The following is a 15,697-nucleotide window of genomic DNA, read 5'->3' on the forward strand; positions in this document are numbered from 1 at the left end:
CTGAATACAGTAAGAGGGGCGAAATGTGGAAATGGGAGGCCCTGGCAGAAAACATTCATGTCATAATCACTTCATCTGAGACTTTTCCAGTAACTTCTTCATCTTCATCTATTTCATTGATAACTTCTGCTCCAAACTTCAACTCTCATGTGATGCCTCCATCCTGTCACTAACAGCGCTGGGTGGGAACTTAGAGAAAATTTGGGCTGATTCGCACTTCACCAAATGTCGAGGGTTGTTGACGTTGCTAATGATTCTTTCTGCAGCCCTTTCAGCCTCCACCCGCAACTTTATGGTGAGTTGAAAGGAAGGTCAGAGTTGGCCGTAATATTGATGGTTTATTGATAGCAAAATCGATTTTCAATCCCATAGTGATCATCTTCAGTGCTGGAAGTTAAGAATTTCACATAGCGATCAGTGAATAAAAACAAAAAAACTCAAATACACCTGAGTATAAACCAACTGTTGGAAAGAACACACCTGTGGTGTACAAATTAAACTCAGACACTTGTATCAAGTTATTAGTAACCAAAACTGAGAAGCGATCACAATAACTGAAGCCGCTGTTTACATTCACCTATACAGCAGACCTCGATGTGACAGGGTCTTGGAACGCCCTCTATGTGGCGTGTGTCACGTGAAGACTTAACAATTCTTTATTTGCCAAGAGATTACCACAAAATACCAAAATGCACTTGCAAATCATTAATTGAATATTTCAATTTTAAAATTGTACATCAAAAAACGCATAGCAAAAAAGACAGGGGGGAAATGCACATCTTGCCAACATACGCTGGCGTTTTATTTTCAAACAACTTAAAAAAACATGTCAGAATAAAAATCAACAGGTAAAGTTATATGGTGTCGGATTACAGGACTAGAAAAGAAGAAAAATATACAAATAACATGACATCAAATACAACAGAATTTGTTATAACACAGTAACCACCATCTGGCGTAGGGAGTCAGAGATATAAAGTTCTCAATTTATGTAAAATATTACATTGAAACCAGGAAGTCAAATACATAAATAGTGGTAATTATACAATGTATGTCACAATATAGCAGGTCAAAATGGCATGAAACTCTTTAAGTGTTATAAAAAAAAATTGAAGTGTGCAGACTGACAGTTTTTTATCGTATTTAACGACATGATGAAACACACACCTCTTTTATCCCGTTGGGACATGTGAACACTTTATATAAATTAAAAATCATTGTAATTATGAAAGCAGAATGTTTTAAAAGCACATTGTGGATGCAGATGTGGTTTAGCGCATTCGTGAGTGAAAACTACTGTTACAAATTGCAAAGAATAAATTATATGTCGGATAGAGACAAGTGCACGAAATACGCTAGCTTAGTAGATACCTCCACTATCACACCTGTTATTTATAGAAAAATTTATCGTATGATACAAACAGAACTTGAGTATAAGGAATCAGTGTTCTCTTTAAAGTATAAAAGCTTTGTCCCAAATAACACATCGCACTCAAGTTATACCATTTTGCACAAGCACTGGGTCAGACCCCATCATACCTTTACAGTTGATAAAACAGAAATGAAAACTGTGAAGCAAACTGTTTTGGATACTGATATAAAGGAGATAATTTTATTACATGTCTTATAGCAGCAGTGGGACCCCTTATAAAAGCTGATTTTGAAAATACCATATATCCAAAGTAGGCCATAACAATTAATCTAAAATGCAAGTTGTGGATAAATGGTAATATACATCGTATATCCAGAGAAAACGTCATAAGGTAGGAAAGGTAACATTGCCAAAATATACATCGCACTGTAGGCAAATTAGAGCCAGATTACGCTCATTTTTCCGCAATTATTTACTAAAGCAATTAAAATGTAGTGACAAATTAGCAACATAAATAATCACATAAAAGCGACGAGGGTTTGATCCCTTGTCTAGTGGGAAACCATATAAATTGCCATAACCGAAAGCTTAATGTGTAGTGTCCATGGATTTTGTTAGAGACCTGTTATGACGGTTGGTTATGTAACTTGACCACCAGTTAACAGAGGTTATTACAAAACCGGTGCTAAAAGTACCAGCCATTTAATGTCAACAAAGAACCTCAAAAAATGCTGGACATTAAAATATGTTGGCTAATGAAAAGTATTGGGTTTTTTATTTTATTGTTATTTTAAAACCTGTACAACAGGCAGGCTGTCAGCAGCATTATACGCTGCTCTTCAGCCATAGAATACACAGTGAGAAAAAAACAGTAAGAATACACATAAGCTACAGAACGGTGGGCAATAAAACAGTAGATACATAAAGACAAACACGGAGCCGTTCACACTCGACGATAATCCACACGGCAAACTGTTGAAACGACGCACAAACACTGAAGATGGCGATGGCACAGGTGAACGATGGAGTGCGAAGGTGAACACTGGACACTAAACACGACGGCACACACGAGACACTTATGGCGATGATCTCCGGCGCGCGAAAGTCCACGTAGTGTGTGCGAGTCCGGGGACCTGCCAAGAGAGGAGGAGGGGGGGTGGGAGAGGGAGAGGGGAGAGCAGAGATGCCATGGGCAGAGGAGATAAGAGGAAAGGAGGAAGGGGGAGGAGAAGCCTGGGGGAAGAGGGATGGAGGAAGAGGGTTGGGGGGAAAAGGAGAGAGAAGGAGGGAGGGTGCCTAAAGGTAGGACACGGGAAGTGGGGGGGGGGGCAGGATCAAAGTTGATAGGAGGGGTAGATGGAGGGGAGGAGGACATCATCAGGGAGGGGGAGCTGGCGGAAGCGACCTTGGGACAGGGTAAGGAGGATGGAGAGATGGAGACCAGGTGTTGTTTGTTGTTGTGGTCTTCAGTCCTGAGACTGCTTTGATGCAGCTCTCCATGCTACTCTATCCTGTGCAAGCTTCTTCATCTCCCAGTACCTACTGCAACCTACATCCTTCTGAATCTGCTTAGTGTATGCATCTCTTGGTCTCCCCCTACGATTTTTACCCTCCACGCTGCCCTCCAATACTAAATTGGTCATCCCTTGATGCCTCAGAACATGTCCTAACAACCGATCCCTTCTTCTGGTCAAGTTGTGCCACAAACTCCTCTTCTCCCCAATCCTATTCAGTACCTCCTCATTAGTTATGTGATCTACCCATCTAATCTTCAGCATTCTTCTGTAGCACCACATTTCGAAAGCTTCTATTCTCTTCTTGTCCAAACTATTTATCGTCCATGTTTCACTTCCATACATGGCTACACTCCATACAAATACTTTCAGAAATGACTTCCTGACACTTAAATCTATACTCGATGTTAACAAATTTCTCTTCTTCAGAAACGCTTTCCTTGCCATTGCCAGTCTACATTTTATATCCTCTCTACTTCGAACATCATCAGTTATGTTGCTCCCCAAATAGCAAAACTCCTTCCTAATCTAATACCCTCAACATCACCTGACTTAATTCGACTACATTCCATTATCCTCGTTTTGCTTTTGTTGATGTTCATCTTATATCCTCCCTTCAAGACACCATCCATTCCGTTCAACTGCTCTTCCAAGTCCTTTGCTATCTCTGAAAGAATTACAATGTCATCGGCGAACCTCAAAGTTTTTATTTCTTCTCCATGGATTTTAATACCTACTCCGAATTTTTCTTTTGTTTCCTTTACTGCTTGCTCAATATACAGATTGAATAACATCGGGGAGAGGCTATAACCCTGTCTTACTTCCTTCCCAACCACTGCTTCCCTTTCATGTCCCTCGACTCTTATAACTGCCATCTGGTTTCTGTACAAATTGTAAACAGCCTTTCGCTCCCTATATTTTACCCCTGCCACCTTTAGAATTTGAAAAAGAGTATTCCAGTCAACGTTGTCAAAAGCTTTCTCTAAGTCTACAAATGCTAGAAACGTAGGTTTGTCTTTCCTTAATCTTTCTTCTAAGATAAGTCGTAAGGTCAGTATTACCTCACGTGTTCCAGTATTTCTACGGAATCCAAACTGGTCTTCTCTGAGGTCGGCTTCTACTAGTTTTTCCACTCGTCTGTAAAGAATTCGTGTTAGTATTTTGCAGCTGTGGCTTATTAAACTGATTGTTCGGTAATTCTCACATCTGTCAACACCTGCTTTCTTTGGGATTGGAATTATTATATTCTTCTTGAAGTCTGAGGGTATTTCGCCTGTCTCATACATCTTGCTCACCAGATGGTAGAGTTTTGTCAGGACTGGCTCTCCCAAGGCCGTCAGTAGTTCCAATGGAATGTTATCTACTCCGGGGGCCTTGTTTCGACTCAAGTCTTTCAGTGCTCTGTCAAACTCTTCACGCAGTATCTTATCTCCCATTTCATCTTCATCTACATCCTCTTCCATTTCCATAATATTGTCCTCAAGTACATCGCCCTTGCATAGACCCTCTATATACTCCTTCCACCTTTCTGCTTTCCCTTCTTTCCTTAGAACTGGGTTTCCATCTGAGCTCTTGCGGTTCATACAAGTGGTTCTCTTATCTCCAAATGTCTCTTTAATTTTCCTGTAGGCAGTATCTATCTTACCCCTAGTGAGATAAGCCTCTACATCCTTACATTTGTCCTCTAGACATCCCTGCTTAGCCATTTTGCACTTCCTGTTGATCTCATTTTTGAGACGTTTGTATTCCTTTTTGCCTGCTTCATTTACTGCATTTTTATATTTTCTCCTTTCATCAATTAAATTCAATATTTCTTCTGTTACCCAAGGATTTCTACTAGCCCTCGTCTGTTTACCTACCTGATCCTCTGCTGCCTTCACTACTTCATCCCTCAAAGCTCCCCATTCTTCTTCTACCGTATTTCTTTCCCCCATTCCTGTCAATTGTTCCCTTATGCTCTCCCTGAAACTCTGTACAACCTCTGGTTCTTTCAGTTTATCCAGGTCCCATCTCTTTAAATTCCCACCTTTTTGCAGTTTCTTCAGTTTTAATCTACAGGTCATAACCAATAGATTGTGGTCAGAGTCCACATCTGCCCCTGGAAATGTCTTACAATTTAAAACCTGGTTCCTAAATCTCTGTCTTACCATTATATAATCTATCTGATACCTTTTAGTATCTCCAGTGTTCTTCCATGTATACAACCTTCTATCATGATTCTTAAACCAAGTGTTAGCTGTGATTAAGTTTTGCTCTATGCAAAATTCTACCAGGCGGCTTCCTCTTTCATTTCTTAGCCCCAATCCATATTCACCTACTACGTTTCCTTCTCTCCCTTTTCCTACACTCGAATTCCAGTCACCCATGACTATTAAATTTTCGTCTCCCTTCACTATCTGAATAATTTCTTTTATTTCATCATACATTTCTTCAATTTCTTCGTCATCTGCACAGCTAGTTGGCATATAAACTTGTACTACTGTAGTAGGTGTGGGCTTCGTATCTATCTTGGCCACAATAATGCGTTCACTAAGCTGTTTGTAGTAGCTTACCCGCATTCCTATTTCCCTATTCATTATTAAACCTACTCCTGCATTACCCCTATTTGACTTTGTGTTTATAACCCTGTAGTCACCTGACCAGAAGTCTTGTTCCTCCTGCCACCGAACTTCACTAATTCCCACTATATCTAACTTTAACCTATCCATTTCCCTTTTCAAATTTTCTAACCTACCTGCCCGATTAAGGGACCTGACATTCCACGCTCCGATCCATAGAACGCCAGTTTTCTTTCTCCTCATAACGACATCCTCTTGAGTAGTCCCCGCTCAGAGATCCGAATGGGGGACTATTTTACCTCCGGAATATTTTACCCAAGAGGACGCCATCATCATTTAATCATACAGTAAAGCTGCATGCCCTCGGGAAAAATTACGGCCGTAGTTTCCGCTTGCTTTCAGCCGTTCGCATTACCAGCACAGCAAGGCCGTTTTGGTTATTGTTACAAGGCCAGATCAGTCAATCATCCAGACTGTTGCCCCTGCAACTACTGAAAAGGCTGCTGCCCCTCTTCAGGAACCACACGTTTGTCTGGCTTCTCAACAGGTAACCCTCCGTTGTGGTTGTACCTACGGTACGGCTATCTGTATCGCTGAGGCAAGCAAGCCTCCCCACCAACGGACCAACGGCAAGGTCCATGGTTCATGGAGACCAGGTGGGACGTGGGAATACAGGCGCAGCAGCGGGCGGGGGTGGGAGAGGATGGGTGAGACAAGTGGGTGAGGATGATCGAGTTTGCGGGAGGTGTACAGGATCCGTATTCTTTCAAGGAAAAGGAGGAGGTGGGGGAACGGAATGACGTCGTACTGGATTCTCGTGGGGGAGGGGACACGGATGCGATAGGCGAGGCGGAGAGCATGGCGTTCAAGGATTTGAAGGGATTTATAAAAGGTAGGGGGGCGGAGATCCAGGCTGGATGGGTGTAACAAAGGATAGGGCGGATGAGGGATTTATAGGTGTGGAGGATGGTGGAGGGGTCCAGACCCCACGTATGGCCGGAAAGGAGCTTGAGGAGATGGAGTCGGGAGCGTGCTTTGTCTTGGATTGTCCGGAGATGGGGAGTCCAGGAGAGACGACGGTGGAGGGTGACACCAAGGTACTTAAGGGTGGGAGTGAGGGCGATTGGACGGCCATAGATGGTGAGATAGAAATCAAGGAGGCGGAAGGAAGGGGTGGTTTTGCCTACAATGATCGCCTGGGTTTTGGAGGGATTGACCTTGAGCAACCACTGGTTGCAGGTTGCACCAAGCAGTAAACCGGTCAAGATGGGATTGGAGAAGGTGTTGGGAGCGCTGTAGGGTCGGGGCAACGGCTAGGAAGGCGGTGTCATTGGCAGACTGGAAAAGGTGGGGTGGCGGCGGCTGCATGTCCGCCGTGTACAAAGGTACAGAAGGGGGGAGAGGACGGAGCCTTGGGGCACACTGGCAGAGGGGAAAAAGGTGTAGGAATCCGTGTTATGGATGGTGACGTAGGAAGGACTGTGGGAGAGAAAGGAACCGATCAGACGGACGTAGTTAATGGGAAGGGCGAAGGTTTGGAGCTTGAAGAGGAGACCGGAATGCCATACGCGGTCATAAGCACGTTCGAGGTCCAGGGAGAGGAAAATTGCAGAGCGACTGGAATTAAGCTGTTTGGAAAGGAGATGAGTGAGGTGAAGGAGACAGTCGTCGGAAGAGAAGGACGGTCGAAAGCCACACTGGGTAACGGGAAGGAGGCGGTGCTGGCGGAGGTGCTGGTGGATGCGTCGGGTGAGGATAGATTCCAGGACCTTGCTGAAGACTGAGGTAAGGCTGATAGGACGGTAGGATGAGACGGCGGACGGCGGTTTGCCAGGTTTAAGGAACATCAAGTTACGGGAGGTTTTCCACAGGTCAGGGTAGTAACCGGTGGACAGGACTACATTGTAGAACCTGGTCAGAGTGGAGAGGAAAGAGACAGGAGCTTCACAAAGGTGACGGTAGGTGACACTATCGTGACCAGGAGCAGGGTGTTGCGTTTTGTGCGGAGTGTAGCAATGAGATCCTGTGCAGTGATAGGGGAATTGAGTTCTGTGTGTGCAATGTTGTCCAAGTACTGGAAACCAGGTGCGAGGGGAGGGATAGAGGTGTCAGTTCGATCGCGGACATCCGGGAAGAGGGAGTAATCGAACTGGGGATCATCTGGGATGGAACACACACCGGAGAGGTAGGAGTCAAAGTGATTGGCCTTACTAAGGGTGTCAGGGAAGGGGTGATCGTCATGGAGAAGAGGATAGTAGGGGGAGGGTTTAGTTCCGGTAAGGCGACGGAAGGCTGACCAGAACTTGGACGAGTTGATAGGTAGTGTAGCATTTAAACGGGTGCATGTCTGTCACCAGTCCCGGCGTTTCTTAGCCGCGAGCAAATTATGAATGTATCGCTGGAGGTGCCGGTGGCGTCGTAGTGTGTCCGGGTCACGCGTGCAGAGGAAGGCACGGTAGAGACGGCGGGATTCACGGAGGAGGAGGACAGCCTGTGGGGGTAAGGTAGGACGGTGGGGGTGGATGGCTACAGTAGAGACGTGGGCCTCCATGGCCTCAGACAAGGTCTGCTGGAGAAAGGAGGCGGCATGGGTGACATCGTCAGGGTGGTGGTAGGTGAGGGGGTGGCTATCGACCTGGGTGGAGAGGGTATCCCGGTAGGCATTCCAGTTGGCACAGGGATAGTCATAGACGTACTTAGGGGCAGGGTCATTACGAGGTTTGGGGCAGGGGCGACGACTCTCTGAAATGGTGAGGAGGACAGGGAGATGGTCGCTACCAATAGGCTCCAGGACATCCACCATTACACGGCCAAGGAGGTTGGGGGAGGAAAGGATAACATTGGGAGTGGAGTTGGATTCAGGACGGGTGTGCTGGGGGACAGGGATGAGGTCGCCTTGAAGGGAGGAGAGGAACCGATGCCACCGCCGTAACTGGGCGGCAGACAGAGTATGGATGTTGAGGTCGGCGGCGATCACGTAGGAGGAGAAGGTACGGTCAATGTGGGAGAGGAAGTCGAAGGGAATACGGGCATTAGGGAGGACATAGATGGTGGCACAGGTAACGGTAAGGCCGGGGAAGAAGAGACTAAGGATCAGGTGTTTGGTGGGGTCGGGAAGGAGAGGTTGGAGCCGAACGGGGATCTGGTGGTGGTGACCAATGGCAACTCCACCATGCACAATTGGGAGGGGATTATCGGAGCGGTGGAGGAGATAGGGCGAAGTGTGGATGGTGTGGTGGGGTTGGAGGAAGGTTTCATTGAGAAGGAAGGCATCCACGCGGTGGGTGGCAAGGGTGTGCAGGAAGAGGTTCTTGTTGGCGGGAAGGGAGCGGATATTGTTGAAAAGGATACGGTGCTGTCCCGCCATGTCAGGGATTTAGACAAGGGTGTCAAGACGGGAGAAGGGGAAATGGGCCTGGTTGTTGGAGTAGGTGGCGTACATTTTGAGTTGGAAAATGGAACGGGTTGCGAGGGATATCTGTTGGAGAGTGTGGGGGCGCTGAAAAGGATGAACATTCTGAAGGATGATCGTGAGGAATCTGATGATGTCCTCAGCGGTAGGGGGTGGACGAAGGGAATTGCCGGGAGGGGTGGGGGCGTCCAGAGGACGGACCGGGACGGTGAGTTCAGGAGTGGTTGGAGGGGGTCAGGCTTTACACTTTTGGGAGTAGGTGGGATGGGGGAGATTGCAGGTATTGCAGGAGGGAGGGGATTGAAGATTAGGGCACTGCCAGAGGAAGTGCGCCTGTCTACAATGCGGGCAGGTGGGGGCCCCGCAGCACTCAGCTGTTGGGTGTGCGTTATAGTGCAGACACCTCTGGCAGCGCAGGGATTGAGGAGGGGAATGGGAGGGGTCGACCTTGTAGCGCTGGTTGAAGAGGAGGGCACCCTCCTTCAGGAGACAGTCAATGGAGGGGGCGTCCTCGGAGAAAACCCGCATAAGGCGGGTGGGGCCGGCCGAGTTGAAAATGCGGCGGACCGCCTGCACCTCCAGCGTGGGATGTGCCTTGAGCTCCGCCAACACCTCCTCCTCCGTGATCATTGGACTAAGCCGAGTGATCACGGCGGTGAGGGTCGGCAGGCGACGTGGGAGTTGGGGTTGGCGGGTAGGCGACGGAGAAGGAGCAGGGGTGAGGGAGGCATTGGGGCCAAAACAGGTGATGGGGAGGTAGGGGAGGATGTCAGTATGGAGGGTGGGGCTGGGGGAGGAGATGAGAACAGATTCCCGTCTGGGAGTGAGGAGAGAGATGGGGGCACCAGGGAAATGTTGGCAAAGGAGGAGGGAGAGATTCCAGACTCGAGAAGGAAAGGATCGGGACGGGAGAGGAGGTATTTGTATAAAGAGGGGGTGGGGCCGGGCGGGGAGACATCCATGGCATTCTGGGGGGGGGGGGGGAGGAGGACAGGGCGGGGCCTTTTTGGGAGCGGCGGAGGTGGTGGTGCCACTAGGGCGTTTAACAGCGGCAGAAGGGTGGGTGGTGATATAAGGGACGGGAGCTATAGGGAGGTGACGGGAAGGGGCAGGTTCCGGCGTGGACGCAGCAGTCAGTGCCGGAGATGGTGACGGTGAAGGCGACGGCGATGGCGACGGTGGTGCCGGTGACGGCGAAGGCGATGGGGAGAGTTGGGCATGGGCAGTAGCCCGACGGGCCACCACCCTAGCTGGAGCGGCAGTGACAGGCCGGGGGAGTGGGGGGAAAGGATCAGAGGGAGAGGAGCGGGAGGAAGAAGCTGGAGAGGGGGCGACAAAGAGCGAGGGCGAAGGGAGAGTGAGAAGAAGCGGGATGGAAAGAGGGCGTGTGACTGGGCACACCATGTTATGGTGGTGGTGGCGGCGGAGGGGGAAGTATAAACGATGGCTGTGGTGGTAGTGGTGGTGGGGGCTGACATGACGACAGGGAGAAACAAAAACGCACAGGACGAAAAAGGAAGGACAAAAACTGGGGACAGACGAAGACGGAGGAAGACGAAGACGGAGGAAGATGAAGACGGACGAAGACCATAGTCCCACGCTGCTGGCGCTGACGGAGACGGCGACGACGGGTGGCAGGAACGCCGCAGCTGCTGCTGCAGCTGCTGCTGCTGCTGCCGCGGACGGGGCCGGGGGTGCTGCTGCTGCTGGGCTGGCTGGACCGTCGCTGCTGCTGCTGCTGCTGCTGCTGCTGCAGGAGGACTGACAGGCTGGCTGGCTGCTGCCGGCGGGACCGCTGCTGCTGCTGCTGCTGCTGCTGCTGCTGCTGCTGCTCGGCTGGACCGCTGCTGCTCGGCTGGCACCTGGAAAACCTAGCACTTCGATTAGTGCTGGAATGGCACAATCGGAGGGCGGTGACCTTGCGGAGTACCGCCGGAGAAGTTTTGGTAATACGGTCCAGTTATGATTCACACGTATTACCAAGTAGGTGACAACAATGTTAACATAATAAAATACTGTTATGCATTATGAGATATATACACATGTGCTGTATCAGAACCCTTATTACAACACGTTAATGTAAACTCATTCAAACGGCAAAGGAATTACAAGGATACAAGAAAAAATAATCACATATTAGTGAAAATAGTTACTATTTACTTCATGTTAGCGCCTCATAGATGTCGACTACAGTGAAAACTATGTTCCAATAGGGATCCTAAACTTCCAGAATTGGAAGAACAAAAAGGAGAATACTTTTTTTAAAAGCTAAATTAGTAAACATTATTGGTGCAAACCAGAACATATGTGTCTAGGCATTAAGATAGCTAAAATAGAAACTAAAGTAAGTGTTCTCGTAACGAGTTTGTGTGAAGCGTTGTATGTGAGTAATTTACAAGCGATTGATTTCAGATGGCCAAATGTGATGACTGGCCATTGGTTGACAGCCTTTTTACATAGGAAAGCGGGGAAGCATTCCCAAAAGTGCGTACTGAACACGTTGCACTTGATAGGAAAGACATTGCGGAAAAATCGAATTTCGCGGCCTATCTGATAGTTACTGGACAGACAACCCCAGATTTGACGTCTCAATTGAAGTGTTGCATAAGGGCGAAAAGGGACACTTTCTCGACGTTATGGAAGAGATGGGATTTTCTGCCATCAGAAATCTCCAGATATAGCGTTACTTAACGAACAAACGATTTTGAGAAGTACGCACTTTTGGGAATGCTTCCCTGTTTTCCCATGTAAAAAAGCTGTCAACTAATGGCCAGTCATCACATTTGGCGATCCGAAATAAATCTTTTTTTTCCCTTTATTGTTATTTTGCACCTCAAACAAGGTGGACTGGCAGCGGAAAATGTTACTCCGCTCTTCGGTCACAAGCAGTACAATAAAAGAGAAAACCAATGAAGGCAGAAAAGTAACACAATGGTGGTTAAAAAACAGTAGATACAATAATAAAAAAAACAACATTAAGCCGATTCACACTCGACGAAAGACAAGAAAACTGTCGGCACTGTGCACAGGCACTGATGATTTAGACGACACATGTGAACGAAGGAGCGTGGGCGGCGAAAAATACTGAATCACAATTTTCAACACAGAATGTTTCTGTTTGTTATTCAGGGATAGCAGACACAGATGTGAAGGGGTTACGATGTGCAGTTCTTGGTGCACTGTACGACGGTCCTCCCTTGCCATGATCAGACGTTGTCGACCGGAATCTTGAAGGAGAGTAGGGGAACTGGGGGAAATCACGGTCCTAGAGATAATGCCGGTCACTTGACATCGTATTAAGAAAGTAGTTCCGAAGTGCCCTGGCTGGTACAGCAATCTACTGCACGTCAGTAGAAACCAGAACAACTCCATCAGCCAAGGCCTGCTGGTGCCGCTTACGGGTAAGATATTTCTTAAGGATTTTCTCAATTTCCTCAATTCTAGCTGTGGAATTTAGCAGAGGGAAATATGACTGCCCTTGCATACATATAGGAAATCAATTTGATGTGTAAGCTGAACTGCAGTGTTTCATCTAATTTGTCAGGTAGGTAACGAAGTTTTGAATTTACTGTCATTTAGAAGGCTAGAAGAATTTCGATTAAGACAGCCTGGACAGAAGAACAGCTGCAAGATGCTATTAAGGCTTGCAAAAATGTGAAATCTATAAGGTCAGTGGCAAAAGAGCAAGAAATTCATTTCAGCATCCTCCAGGAGCAAATAGAGAAGGGAATGTAGGAGGCCTCTGCAATGGCTCGCAAGTTCAGCATGTGAAGGAAATAGTATGTAGTGCCAAGAAGTTGCCAGACATGTCTTGTGACACCTGTATTCTATATCTTTGAGGAACGACTTTTCAATTTACAGAAAGTAACCAAAAAGTGAACAATTTCAACCCGGTTGCGCGTATAGGTGGTAGAGAGTGGTTAGTTTTTTTGAAGAGGCATTCCACAATGTTTTTAACAAAGCCAGAATCAACTAGAGTAGGCCAGATTAGAGGCTTCAGTGGGAAATAAGGTAATGTAGCTCGTAAACTAAAGCTTGTTTACAATAGAGTATGCTTATTTTGTATATGCTAATAATAGTTCCTTCAAATCGGATTTTTCATCACTGTCATGTCTGCGTATGGAGAAGACTAAATTTTTAGTGTTGTGGAACTGAGTGAGACAACCATATCTAACAACATAGGTACTAAGATTCGCTGGTCCCATTTAATTTTCAGTGCGACAGACAACACTTTTCTTCGCAGGTAGCCGCGCGGGATTAGCCGAGCGGTCTGGGGCGCTGCAGTCATGGACTGTGCGGCTGGACCCGACGGAGGTTCGAGTCTTCCCTCTGGCATAGGTGAGTGTGTTTGTCCTTAGGATAATTTAGCTTAAGTAGTGTGTAAGCTTAGGGAGTGATGACCTTAGCAGTTAAGTCCCATAAGACTTCACACACATTTTTTTCTTCGCAGGTTGAGCTACATCCGAGACTACATTCCCCCTTCTTATTTAGCGGTGTGGTCCATATTTGACCTAATTTGGCAGAAGTTCTGACGTAGCATTTTTGTTTGTCATCTCGTTACCTATTATGGCCACGTGTCGAGTGAAGTAAATGACATTGGCGCGTATGTCGTGTAAATTTAAACTCACTACATCGTTAATACAAGCAGAAGTGGTCAAATTCCTGTATTTTGTAAAGCACTTTTACAATTAGTTAAACACACAACCTTTTGCAACTCGTTGGTTGGCTGGGGGAAGGGGACCGATCAGCGAGGTCATCGGTCCCATTCGATTAGAGAAGGATGGGCAAATAACTCGGTAGAGCCCTTTCGAAGCAACCCTCCTGGCATTTGCCTGAAGCGATTTAGGTAAATCACGGAAAACCTAAATCAGGATGGCCGGATGCGGGTTCGAACCGTCCTCCTCCGGAATGCTAGTCCAGTGCGCTAATCCCTGCGCCACCTCACTCGGTTTGAAATTCATTCATTACACCCTGAAGAACTGCAGCTTGAAGTGACAACTTTTCAGGAGTATAATTCAACTCTTCCACAAACACAACGTACCTTCCGAGTATTTTATGCGTGGACAATAAATATCTTATCATGTTCATTCAGACGACTTGGAACTCTTTGTGTAATATGTATCACATTTATTCATTTGTAATATGTAATTGTCAGTGGCTCCTGGTTTGCCGTTGCATTGTTTGTCAGTAAGGAGCCAGCCCCTCATACTTGGCGGCAGACGCTAATTTCTAGCCATCTTTACGTTCTCACTGTGAGCTCAGAACTGAAAAGAGCGACACGATGCGATCGACGGCCGGACTAGACACAGTGCCCAACGCATCGAACCGTCCTCCGCCGGAATGCTAGTCCAGTGCGCTAATACCTGCGCCACCTCACTCGGTTTGAAATTCATTCATTACACCCTGAAGAACTGCAGCTTGAAGTGACAACTTTTCAGGAGTATAATTCAACTCTTCCACAAACACAACGTACCTTCCGAGTATTTTATGCGTGGACAATAAATATCTTATCATGTTCATTCAGACGACTTGGAACTCTTTGTGTAATATGTATCACATTTATTCATTTGTAATATGTAATTGTCAGTGGCTCCTGGTTTGCCGTTGCATTGTTTGTCAGTAAGGAGCCAGCCCCTCATACTTGGCGGCAGACGCTAATTTCTAGCCATCTTTACGTTCTCACTGTGAGCTCAGAACTGAAAAGAGCGACACGATGCGATCGACGGCCGGACTAGACACAGTGCCCAACGCATCGAACCGTCCTCCTCCGGAATGCTAGTCCAGTGCGCTAATACCTGCGCCACCTCACTCGGTTTGAAATTCATTCATTACACCCTGAAGAACTGCAGCTTGAAGTGACAACTTTTCAGGAGTATAATTCAACTCTTCCACAAACACAACGTACCTTCCGAGTATTTTATGCGTGGACAATAAATATCTTATCATGTTCATTCAGACGACTTGGAACTCTTTGTGTAATATGTATCACATTTATTCATTTGTAATATGTAATTGTCAGTGGCTCCTGGTTTGCCGTTGCATTGTTTGTCAGTAAGGAGCCAGCCCCTCATACTTGGCGGCAGACGCTAATTTCTAGCCATCTTTACGTTCTCACTGTGAGCTCAGAACTGAAAAGAGCGACACGATGCGATCGACGGCCGGACTAGACACAGTGCCCAACGCATCGAACCGTCCTCCGCCGGAATGCTAGTCCAGTGCGCTAATACCTGCGCCACCTCACTCGGTTTGAAATTCATTCATTACACCCTGAAGAACTGCAGCTTGAAGTGACAACTTTTCAGGAGTATAATTCAACTCTTCCACAAACACAACGTACCTTCCGAGTATTTTATGCGTGGACAATAAATATCTTATCATGTTCATTCAGACGACTTGGAACTCTTTGTGTAATATGTATCACATTTATTCATTTGTAATATGTAATTGTCAGTGGCTCCTGGTTTTCCGTTGCATTGTTTGTCAGTAAGGAGCCAGCCCCTCATACTTGGCGGCAGACGCTAATTTCTAGCCATCTTTACGTTCTCACTGTGAGCTCAGAACTGAAAAGAGCGACACGATGCGATCGACGGCCGGACTAGACACAGTGCCCAACGCATCGAACCGTCCTCCTCCGGAATGCTAGTCCAGTGCGCTAATACCTGCGCCACCTCACTCGGTTTGAAATTCATTCATTACACCCTGAAGAACTGCAGCTTGAAGTGACAACTTTTCAGGAGTATAATTCAACTCTTCCACAAACACAACGTACCTTCCGAGTATTTTATGCGTGGACAATAAATATCTTATCATGTTCATTCAGACGACTTGGAACTCTTTGTGT

The sequence above is a fragment of the Schistocerca nitens genome, chromosome 1 (assembly GCF_023898315.1).
Source record: "Schistocerca nitens isolate TAMUIC-IGC-003100 chromosome 1, iqSchNite1.1, whole genome shotgun sequence".
Classification (NCBI taxonomy): Eukaryota; Metazoa; Arthropoda; class Insecta; order Orthoptera; family Acrididae; genus Schistocerca; species Schistocerca nitens.